General features: G+C 38.6%; 1 long non-coding RNA gene across 1 annotated transcript; it reads right to left on the bottom strand.

Moving 5' to 3' along the window:
* Positions 1 to 4,117: 4,117 nt before the first annotated feature.
* LOC145804598 (uncharacterized) lies at positions 4,118 to 5,496 on the bottom strand. Its single transcript, XR_014346666.1, has 3 exons — positions 5,111 to 5,496; positions 4,371 to 4,691; positions 4,118 to 4,221 (listed from the first exon to the last, which is right to left on the bottom strand). It is a non-coding gene; the product is annotated as an uncharacterized LOC145804598 (long non-coding RNA).
* Between the last annotated feature and the right edge of the window lie 5,341 nt (positions 5,497 to 10,837).

The raw sequence follows: 10,837 nt of genomic DNA, 5'->3' as shown, positions 1-10,837 counted from the left end.
GCTAATGCAACACATACAAGATGCAACTACAATAGGCTCGGCTATTCTAAGATAGCATGTGATGATGCTACAACTAACATGTATTCAACTTTGGAATTGAAATACAAATGTAGTTAGTATGATGCGCCGAGCCCGGTGCATGTAAGACAAATGTATGGATCCACGCATGCTATCATACTGTATGCTAATTGAAACATGCCCTAGACTAACCATCGAAAGCTAGTAAATAAAAGGGAAGAAAGACGTGGGGTTGGGAGACATACACACACTCACGCACACTTATTAAACAATTGCCCTCGCGCGGAGGGTCCGAATAAATGTTACAGTCCGAATAATGAATCAACTATCCTAGCTAATTAATTATTTCAGACCCTTAATTAATTAACAAATTAATTACAAAAATAAACTAAATGTGAAGCTTAAAGAGACTGCCGCAGCTCTGCCTCGGAATGCACGAATGACGCATGCTTGACTCGCCCTGCTCGGAAACTCGCTGCCATAGCACCGTTGCCTCTGTTTACACTGCCTTACCCCTCTGAGGATCACATAAATTTCAAGAACTGCTTTGAATCACTCCCTGAGTGCTCTGGAGTGTCACCAGCCAGAAAGAAATTCCACCGGCCATGGGAATGGGATTATTAGCCAAATCTTATACTCTCGGCCAAACATGTTTTGTCGGTCGGCACTCAACATTGCCGGTCGGCCAAATCTTCCTGCTGAAACCTGCAGTTGATAGCAGCAAAGGCCAAGCACTGTATGGCATGGAATTTTCAAGCAAATGTATGCATGGACACACTCCCTATCATGCAATGAACTCCAGGAAGCATGGCCCTCGACCCTCGGGCCATCAATTGCGCATTTCGATGCATGATGGCTTAAGAGGCCAAGTTGCAAATCAATGTAAACGCATGCAAACAAAACAAATGAGTGCCAATGCCCTATCATGTTGAGGTCAAGGGTGTCAGCGACCGAGGGTTGGGACGTGTTTCGTCACTTTGGGTACGAACACTCCCCACCCCTCATGCTTGGTTTGACATCCCAAACTAAGCGATGCAATGCATGTATGCCGTATATAATGCAAAGTGATGCAACTCATGCAAGGCTACGCTAATGCAATATGAATATGTGAAGCATACAACAAGACTATATAATGCGACTTAGCTAAGTAACATGCAAACATGCAAACATGATGCAATATAAGCATGCAACCAATGCAATGCAACATGTCAAACATGCAAAGCATGCAAGGATGGACTTATACTGAAATGAGAAGGCCTCAGCCCACCCCAAAACAGTGGCCAAAAGTGCCCAAAATGATGGACAAGTGCTCATGCAAACACGCATACCAATGGGCCCAAGACTAAGATGTAAAAAGAAGCATTCTACTACAACTATCATGATCACTCATAGCATGGATTATTCAACTAAAGAACGGAGTTTCAATGCATCAAAATACACCCCAATACCCACTGATATGGCAACCCAAGACCCCAAACATATAGGCGTACACAAAAGCCCAAACATGGAGCATAAGACCACACCTCTTTAAGGCATTAAAAGGGAAACAAATGCAAGTATGTAAGCATCAAACATGGACTGAAATGACCTAATAAGTGATTCTAAATCACTGAAATAGTCTAGCCAATACATGCTAATGACTCACACACCCGATATCAACATGCTAGAATGCAAAGGGGCCATACAAAACATATCAAATACGACCAAGCCAGCACCCAACAGACCTCAATCATGATAAATAATGACCAAAAGCTTCACAAAGCTAGGTAGAAATTTGCAAGCATGAGGGTTTAATGGCTAGATGCATTTCTAGGCAAAATGGGGGAATACAAAGCAAGTGTATTAAGAATGGGAGAGGCCATTAATCTGACCAAAAACAGAGACATATTATGACCTAACAACACCTAAAAACCTCTGAAATAGAGCCAAAAACAACCAAGTACATATGCTACCCTTATGAGGCCAAAACATGCACAAATGAGAGACAAAGGGGAGAGGGGTATCCCTCCCCTATGCAAGGCCTCAAAACCCCTTCTTCACCACTGAAAATCTTCTAGATTTCAGTGGTGAGAAGGCCAATACACCAAAGTAACCAAAGCTTAACAAAGGAAGCACAAAAAGGGCCAAACAAGGCCTTAGAGGGGGAGATCGACCCCCAACACCAAAACAACCTGAATGAAGTATCTTAAGCATGAAAATATAAGACTTTTTTCAGTTATGCACAAAGTCTAAAACAGTAAACAAGATAGGCGAAAGGCTAGTGCAAGATTGGAGAATATAAAGTAAGAAATGTTACCTTTGAAGAACCCTTGAAGAACAGCAAGCTCAGGCCCCTTCTTGCGATCAAAATCAGCTCAAAACTTTAAGAACAAACCCTCAAGGCCTCCCAAGTCAAAGTATGGTGTAATAGTGTGTGTCTTAGTGCAATACTATGAACTAAACACACTTTTAGGCTATAAAACACACACAAAATGAAGAGAGAGAGAGACAGGGAGATATAGAGAGAGAAAGTGTATAGAAGATATATATATATATTTTGCTCTGGTTTTTGCTGAACCAAAACAAAGGAGAGGGTGGAGCTCTTATATAGGCAAGGGAAAGCTTAAGCTTCCAAGGGAAGGTAACCAAGGGGTCAAGGCTTCCTAAAGAAGCCAAGGCAAAGGGGCCAAGGCTTCTTTAGGAAGCTGGGACAGGTGTCCAAGCTTCTTGAGGAAGCTAAGACAAAGGTCCAAGCTTCCTCAAGAAGCTAGACCAAAAAGGTGCAAAAGGGACAAAACAGCCACACTCGTGCACGGGAGCAGGGTTTGTGCATGGGGGCAGGGTTTGTGCATTCCAGCTGGCACAGCTGGCATGCACCATGCGTGAAAAAGGCAAAAAGGTGGTACCGGCCAGAAAAGGAGGCCATCGGCCAAACAGATGATCGACCGACCACACCAAGTGCCGACCGGCCAATGGTATATTTCACCAATGGCTGGTAGCAATAATACATGGCCGATGGCCTCAAGCCAAGGCCAGTGGGGGTCAGAAGGAGCTAACAAGCCACTCTCTACCCTTAGGTGCAAAAACAAACAGGTCCTTGGTGCAAAACCAAGCACAGGGCAAACAAGTCGAGAGATCCTGAGGCAACTCGCGTAGCCAAGACCTCCGAGAACTCAAAACAAACACAAACAGGGATGATCACTGAGCGTTCGAATGGTGACGTCCAAGTCTTGAGGACGGTTAAAAATGGGGTGTCTACAGATGATTGTTGAGTATACGGCATAATGGAGCTTAAAATTGCATGAAGAAACTCTTTATTATATTACTAATAAACTCACACAGAAGAGGGGAACCAAGCAAGGGTGAGAGAGAGGAGACTAGGAGGTGAGACATACAGATTTGAGAGGGGGGGAATCAACAGAGAGAGAACCAAAAGGTGAGAGAGAGAGTTCAGTCCAATCAATATCCCAATGAGAAAGATGATGATAACCCTTACAAGATAAGGGTGATCTCTCAAGAACCATTACATGTATCCCTTGTAGATTAAAAAAAAAAATTTATCTGATTGAAGTTAAAGTGCAATAATCTCGCATATTAATAAGGTTACACTATATAAATAGTTATGTAGGGCAAGGCAACCAAGAAAGGTAAGCAAAACATCCCAATCGGTATTTTTCTCACTTTCAAGTGCATACAGGATGCACTTTGATACATAAGCACAATGTGTCATCATGCAAACGCATTCAAAGATGGATGTAATGAAGTAAATGCATACGTAAAGAGTCGTGCTTATCTGAAACTCGACATATGTCTTACATCCAAATATGATATACATCTAAACAAGTTAAACAAGACATTCAAAAAACAGCCCAACCTCTTTGTTTGAAGCTTTGCCACGATCATTTTTAGGGACTCTGTTGCTCTAACAAATTTTTGAATAAATGGCTTCCATCTTGCTAGAGCTAAAAGTGATAGCTGCCTTTGTCTCTTCCGTAACCGATTCCTCAAGTCCCTCGATACCAACCTACTCAAGAAATACTTGAGAAATCAACAGTCCCCAGTCTTTTACGTTACCCCAACATCAAGGGGAAAAACAAACGAATAAAGAGGACTCAACATGTAGTGATCTTCTTACCTTTGTGTTATCATTCATTTCTCCATCCTTCAGCTACTTCTTCACCAATTCCTTTGCTCGAATTGCATACCTCGTTGGTTGCATAAATCCTTACAAAATAATATAAATATAGTAATAAACAAATACATAAAATAAAACAAGTGAAACAAAATCCTTTTCTTTTTGGGAGTTACTTCCTCTTCCTTTTCTTTGATGTATGAAACACTTAAAACTGTTAAAAGCCCAGAGTCAACCTCACCTAAACACCTCTCAGGTCTTGACCTTTCCCAATAACATAGATAGCATCATGTCAACAAAACAAAACAAACATTCATCAATACAGATAATGATAAGCACGTCGAGATATTGAGTTCAATTTAATATAATAACATTAAAAGTCGACTCAATTAATGAATGAAAGACAATACGAAATAAATATCCTCAAAGGTTGTATGAACATTAACAGAAAAGCAAAAGTCACAGACCAAATCTTGTTCAAATTAATGCCTCAGTACTTTGGCAGTATCTTTGCTCCCTGGAGCAGCCATGCAATATCTAAGGCCACCTGTTCTTTTGACAACTGTCACAGAGCGCCAAACAAATTGAAAAGAATTGAGTGTGCCACAAAGTGGGGAATGAAAAAGGACATATCAGGAGGGGAAAGATGCAAGGATTACATATATATATATCAATTGAGAATAATCCATCAATGAAAAAAAGAAAAGAAAAAGAATCCATCGCCAGAAATGAAACAAATATGTTTTTCCCTTTTGTAGATCAGGAAAAAGAAAGTATATAAATAAAAAATCAACACGAAAGAAAAAGAATAGATGTTGGGAGGGGGTGCTAAGAACTGAATTAGTCTTGGATTTTCATGAAATGCAACCAACAATGATTTAACTAGCATTTGAGACTTCTTTTATATTTTAAATGAACCATCCTAAGTATCATTAATTCTTCTTTGATGCTAGAAACACAACCACTACAAGGAGTACATACGTTAGCTCGTTCTTGCCGAATATATGCTTCGATAGTGTCACCCTCCATCTCAAAAAATTCAAGCAGCACTAATACGGATGTAAACGCAGCCTTCTTCTCCTTGCCCGCCAAAAGCAACTTTTTTTGTTCATTGTAGGATGTGGGCTTGTACTCCTCACAAATTAGTGCTTCCAACTTACTTAAGATATATTGGTGGATAGATATGCGTCCATTTGAAGTAGAACCATCTCTGATCTGAGACATGAGTAGAGCCACCTCTTCCCTAGCAGTCATCAGAAGAACAGTCAGTTCTACAACATTTCCTTCCTTTGCATAGTGACAAATTTCTAGCTCAGCTTCTTTCGTGTTCAATACAAGCACCCTCATAGAATCCATCTGCCTTTTCTGCAGGAATGTTAATGTTCAAGATCAGCAAGCTTCGCAAAATTTCTCATCAATGCCATCACACAATTTTTTAAACTATTAAAAGGGTAAAACATTAATTCTTTGGCAACCAATTTGAGCAAAAATGCAGTCAATTGATTAGAGAGAGGGAGAGAGAGAGAGAGGGAGAGAACCTCTATGACCATGCTCAGCCCTACAAGCAACTCAAAGAAAGGTTTTCTAGGATTCCATTTCTCAAAAAATATTGATGACCTGGAAAACAGAGCTCTGGCCACACACACACACACACACAAATCTACCGTCAATGTCCTCTGCCACTTGGAAAAGGTAGCAAAAAGCTTTGAGTAGATAATAAAATTGTCGTAGTTCCATACGATATTGATTCAACAGCTGTATTTAGTGCCAGCTTCCCTTCTAGGTACCACAAAGATTGTCCAACACCATAACACCTATGATCAAATGAAGCTCCATGGGCAATCTGAATGTGTCACTGCTGTAGAAATCAACTGTCTGACTGGTCTCTCCTTGAAGCAATGCGGCAGCACATTTAAGGGCTCCATAGTCAAAAATCCATTCCCAGTGCACCAGCGGCACCACATCAGCTTTATATTTTTGGCGATTAATTCTGGACACAAATTTATCCTTATCATCATCGATGATTATACTCCTAAGTTCGCAGTCCTCTTTTGGAGAGATGTCAAGCCCTAAATCAAAATTATCGCTGCATCTCTGGTAATGTGGGCATAATTGAAAGACCAGATCACATTTGAATTTCATCGATATAAAACAAAACTTCACAACTGTAAAGAGAAATAAGAGGACTTTGAATGATATACGCGGACACAATTTTTTTTTCTATGTGGACATAGAAAAAAAATAGATGATATACGCGGACTTTGAATGATAGAGCACTTAGCATACCTCATCATTCGAACCCATCAACACTTGCTAAAATTCAAAGATGCCTATCCTTCATACCAACAAAAGATTTCATCATTATGTAAGAAGAAAAGAAGAACATCAATATTTACCTACTTCACTCCACAGCAGTTCGAAATATTAATTTGTAAGTAACCATTGTAACACAGTTATTATACTAAAGAATTAAGGAAGAGAGAAAGGAACCACAAAATGTGATGTTTAGAAGAGCAGCAATTTAAAGCAAGATGACAACATCAACATTCGATACATTCAATCGATTTGCCAAATCCTATCTTTGAACAAACCACAAGAGCTGAACTTCCTACATATGTACACATATATTACATAGAGCTAAAGAGAACGCCTGAGGTCGAGAAATGTGTCCAACACTTCTTAGGTGTCTACGACTAAGAAATTAATACATGATCGACACTGTTACACTTACAAAACATGATTATCAAAATTTTGGAATTTGACAAATCACTATCTTATACAAGTTGGAAATATATATCTGCTAAGACTAATCATATTTAAATTTCACTTAAATTTGTAGAAAAATGCAAAAGGCCCATAATTCTTTTATTAAAGAAGAGACTTTAGGAGGATGAAAGGCTTATTTTAATTATGTATGCATGCTATACTTTGTTTGAAACATAAGCTAAGAAATGGTGATAATAAACTCTTATGGACTATTTAAGCATTTTTGTTAAGAGTACGAAATATTTACTTATTGTCTCATATTATACAAATATTTATTGTATACATATATAAGAGATAACAACATAATTCCATTTCTATAACAAGATCACGAGTAGCATTTTCTAGCCGTGTCCATGTCATATTTTTTAAGGATTCATTATGTCGAATTTGTATCCCTTGACTATGTATATGCTTTATAATTAGCTTATTATATCTCATTTATCATTGGGTGCTTGCTTGGTGATTACGAGAGACAGAGACAGAGACATAATGAATTCTAGATAAAGAAACACCATCAGCATTCCATAACCACCCACAAATTATATAAATAAGGAAGATATATATGCATATATGTATCAAATGTACGCTAAAAAGCACGGACATGGATACGGATGCAGATACGGACACGGATACAGATGCAGACACAGGACACAACGATTTAAAAAAATGGGGACACGGACAAGGACACGGTGGGGACACGGCAATAAAATATATTTTTATGTATTTTTATTTGCTATCTAAATTAATATTACATCCACAAACAATCCATATTAACAAAAACTAACTCTATTCTATATATATTTTTAAAAAGTACTTTTAAATTAACACATACAGTTTATATCTTTTTTAATGGATGATCTATTAAGTATGTAAATCTAAGAAAAAAATAATAAATATTCAACATTCATCAAAAGCACTAAATAAAATAGGAGAGAAGACAATTTGGCGTGTCCTTAATGTGTCATCGAAGTGTTCCCGGCATGTCCTCGAAAAATAAATTAATTAAATAAGGGGACACGCCATGTGGTGTGTCCCATACGTGTCCCCGCTGCGTCTCCAAAGTGTCCGTGTGTCCGACACGGATACGACACTTGTTTTGAAGTGTCGATGCTTCATATAATATATGTATCTTACATGAATGTAAGATACCATTGTGACACTAGACTTAGGAAGCACGGATACAGCAATGTGAGGAAACCTTAAAGAATAGGATATAGGTGCAGAGGGGATATGTTTGTAAAAAATATATATATTTATAATTTCTAAAAATATATTATGTATAAAAATAAAACCAAAAGCAAGAGTTCATTCATTTAGTCAAAATCAAACATTGATTCGGTACTTGCCAAAACCAAAAGCAAGCTAATAAAAAAAATCTACTAAGCTAGGAATCTTCATTGCGAACTCCTACTTGTTCCTTTTCATCTGTGTGTGTGTGTGTGTGTGTGTGTGTGAGAGAGAGAGAGAGAGAGAGAGAGAGAGAGAGAGAGAGAAACAAAGGTTGCCTACCTAGTCAGTGATCATCTGATTGTTTGTTATGTTTTGTTGAGATTGTTTATGTAATTGAGAAAGGTTAAGATTTGAGAGGTGTTTAGGTGAGGCTGATTCTTACCTTTTAACACTTTTAAGTGTTCCATATATCAAGGAAAAGGAAGACGAAGTAAATCCCCAAAAAAATGTTGTTTCACTTGTGTTGTTATTATTATTATTATTATTATTATTATTATTATTATTATTATGTAAAGATCTATGCAACCTACGAGGTATGCAATTTGAGAAAAGGAATTGGTGAAAAAGAAGCTGAAGGATGTAGAAGAGAATGAAAACACAAAGGTAAGAAGATTACTATATGTTGAGTGCTCTTTAATCAATATATTAATATAAAATGCTAGCACAACTTCATTGTATATCTTTCTTTTTTTGGTTATAATATGACTGACTTATTGGGAAAAAAAATTGCTAGCACAAAAGAGTTCCAATAGGATTTTGGGATACAATAACACATAGCAAATAGATTTCCTAACCAAACTTAGCATAAACAGATACCAAGATAGAGTTGAGAACAAATTTCCAAGAAAGGAAACCCACCCGTTACCTACTAATCTGATGTACAATCCCTATATATTAATATATTGAATAAAGAGCACTCAACAAATAGTAATCTTCTTAAGTTTGTGTTATCAATCACTTCTCCATCTCTCAGCTTCCTCTTCACCAATTCCTTCTCTTGAATTGCATACCTCATAGGTTGCATAAATCCTTACCAAATAAATAAATAAAGTACTAAACAAACATATAAAACAAGTAAAACCGTGTTACTTATGAGATTTACTTCCTCTTCTATATAGAACACTTCAAACTATTAAAAGACATGAATCATCGCCTCTCACGTCTTGACCTTTCCCAATTACATAGACAACATCATGCCAACAAAGCATACCAAACATTCAGATAATCACTGAGTTGGGTTTGCTCAAATAGGCAGAAGGATATGGAAGGATACAAAACATAACAAGCAGGGCATAGAATGATAAATAGTGGTACTGCTCATAACTTGAACATCTAACATTTGGAACGCACATGCCCTTGTTCGACATTGATGCATATAACTTTGAGCGACAAAATAGGGCTCAGTGAGACGGTTTAACAAATATATGTAGTATAAAACAATGGGTAAAGAAATTATGTAAACTTCAAAATCTAGCAAGAAGAAAGAATCTTGAAAATAGAGTTACTATTATACTGAAGATTTTAAGGAAGAGAAAAATGAAACCTCAAAATGTGATGTTCAGAAAAGAAATAATTTAAGCAAAATGAAAACACCAACTGTACGAGCACGAAATATTCCCTCGTATAATCCTGTTGATCAAGATTGCGCTCCTCCGTACGTCGTCGCTTTACTCCCTGAAAACACAAACGTGAGCTAGCCGACAGGTGTGTGCCGGATACCTCTCCGATGCCTAAGTCAGCACAGTAGTCAAATAGATAAAAAGCTCTATGTATTCAGGAATCAAAGTTGTGTTACCTCTCCATAGGTGATGTTTGTGAGCTTTTGTAGGTTCCGCGTGGCACAATCCTAGTAGGACTTTTACTCCTCCATGTAGAGTCCTCCTAGGAGTTACATTCCTGAAAGATAATACTTATCCTTCAACACCCCCCTCACTGCTTAAACCAAGTGAGATGGTCTTACCATGGTCGGACTCCAATATGATCGAGGTAAGCATGGCTATGCTAAGCAGCAGACTAGACCGAGCTAACTTAAGCTTGGCTCTTCCATTCACTACTCTTACCCCGGTTTCTCCAGTACTAACCATGGTATGTTCAGACCGAGATAACAAACATCAAGGTCCTAATCGAGCTAACAAATAGCTAGGTTTTGACCGGGCTAACCACAATATGCCATGACAGGGCTAACTCCAAGTGCGGTGACCGAGCTATCCACAAATCTCTCCCAGACCGGGATAACAACAAGCCTCTCTGGACCGGGATAACAATAGGGCTTACCAGGACCGGGCTAACTACAAGCCCCTTTCATCCAGCCCTTCTTACTGTGGCCCAAAGAACGGCCCATTTACCCAGCTCGGCCTATTTACCCAACTCGACCCAATTTAGGTATAAATTACCCTCTCAATTGCCCCTTAATTCCATTTATGCAACATGATAGGGATTACTAGCCTACCAGCCGAGCTAAAAACTTTAGCCTTACGACCGAGCTGAACTCTTGAGCCTTTTCAACCGAGCTAAAAACCTTTTAGCCTTTCCAGCTGAGCTAAATTTACACCGGGCTCTATCTGTCCGGTCAAAACGTCACTTCAATCGCAGCAACTGAATCGCTTCTCATTCCAATGACACGTGGCATACTCTCATTGGCTGAAGATAGCTGTCACGCCGTCTTCGTACCTCGTGTTTTTTGAGCAGTCCCGCCCAAATTTGGGGCCTTCC

This window comes from Camellia sinensis, chromosome 12 (assembly GCF_055761805.1).
Source record: "Camellia sinensis isolate YWXY chromosome 12, ASM5576180v1, whole genome shotgun sequence".
Taxonomy (NCBI): Eukaryota; Viridiplantae; Streptophyta; class Magnoliopsida; order Ericales; family Theaceae; genus Camellia; species Camellia sinensis.
The sequence above is the reverse complement of the archived record's forward strand: the minus strand, read 5'-3'. Positions and strand labels throughout refer to the sequence as shown.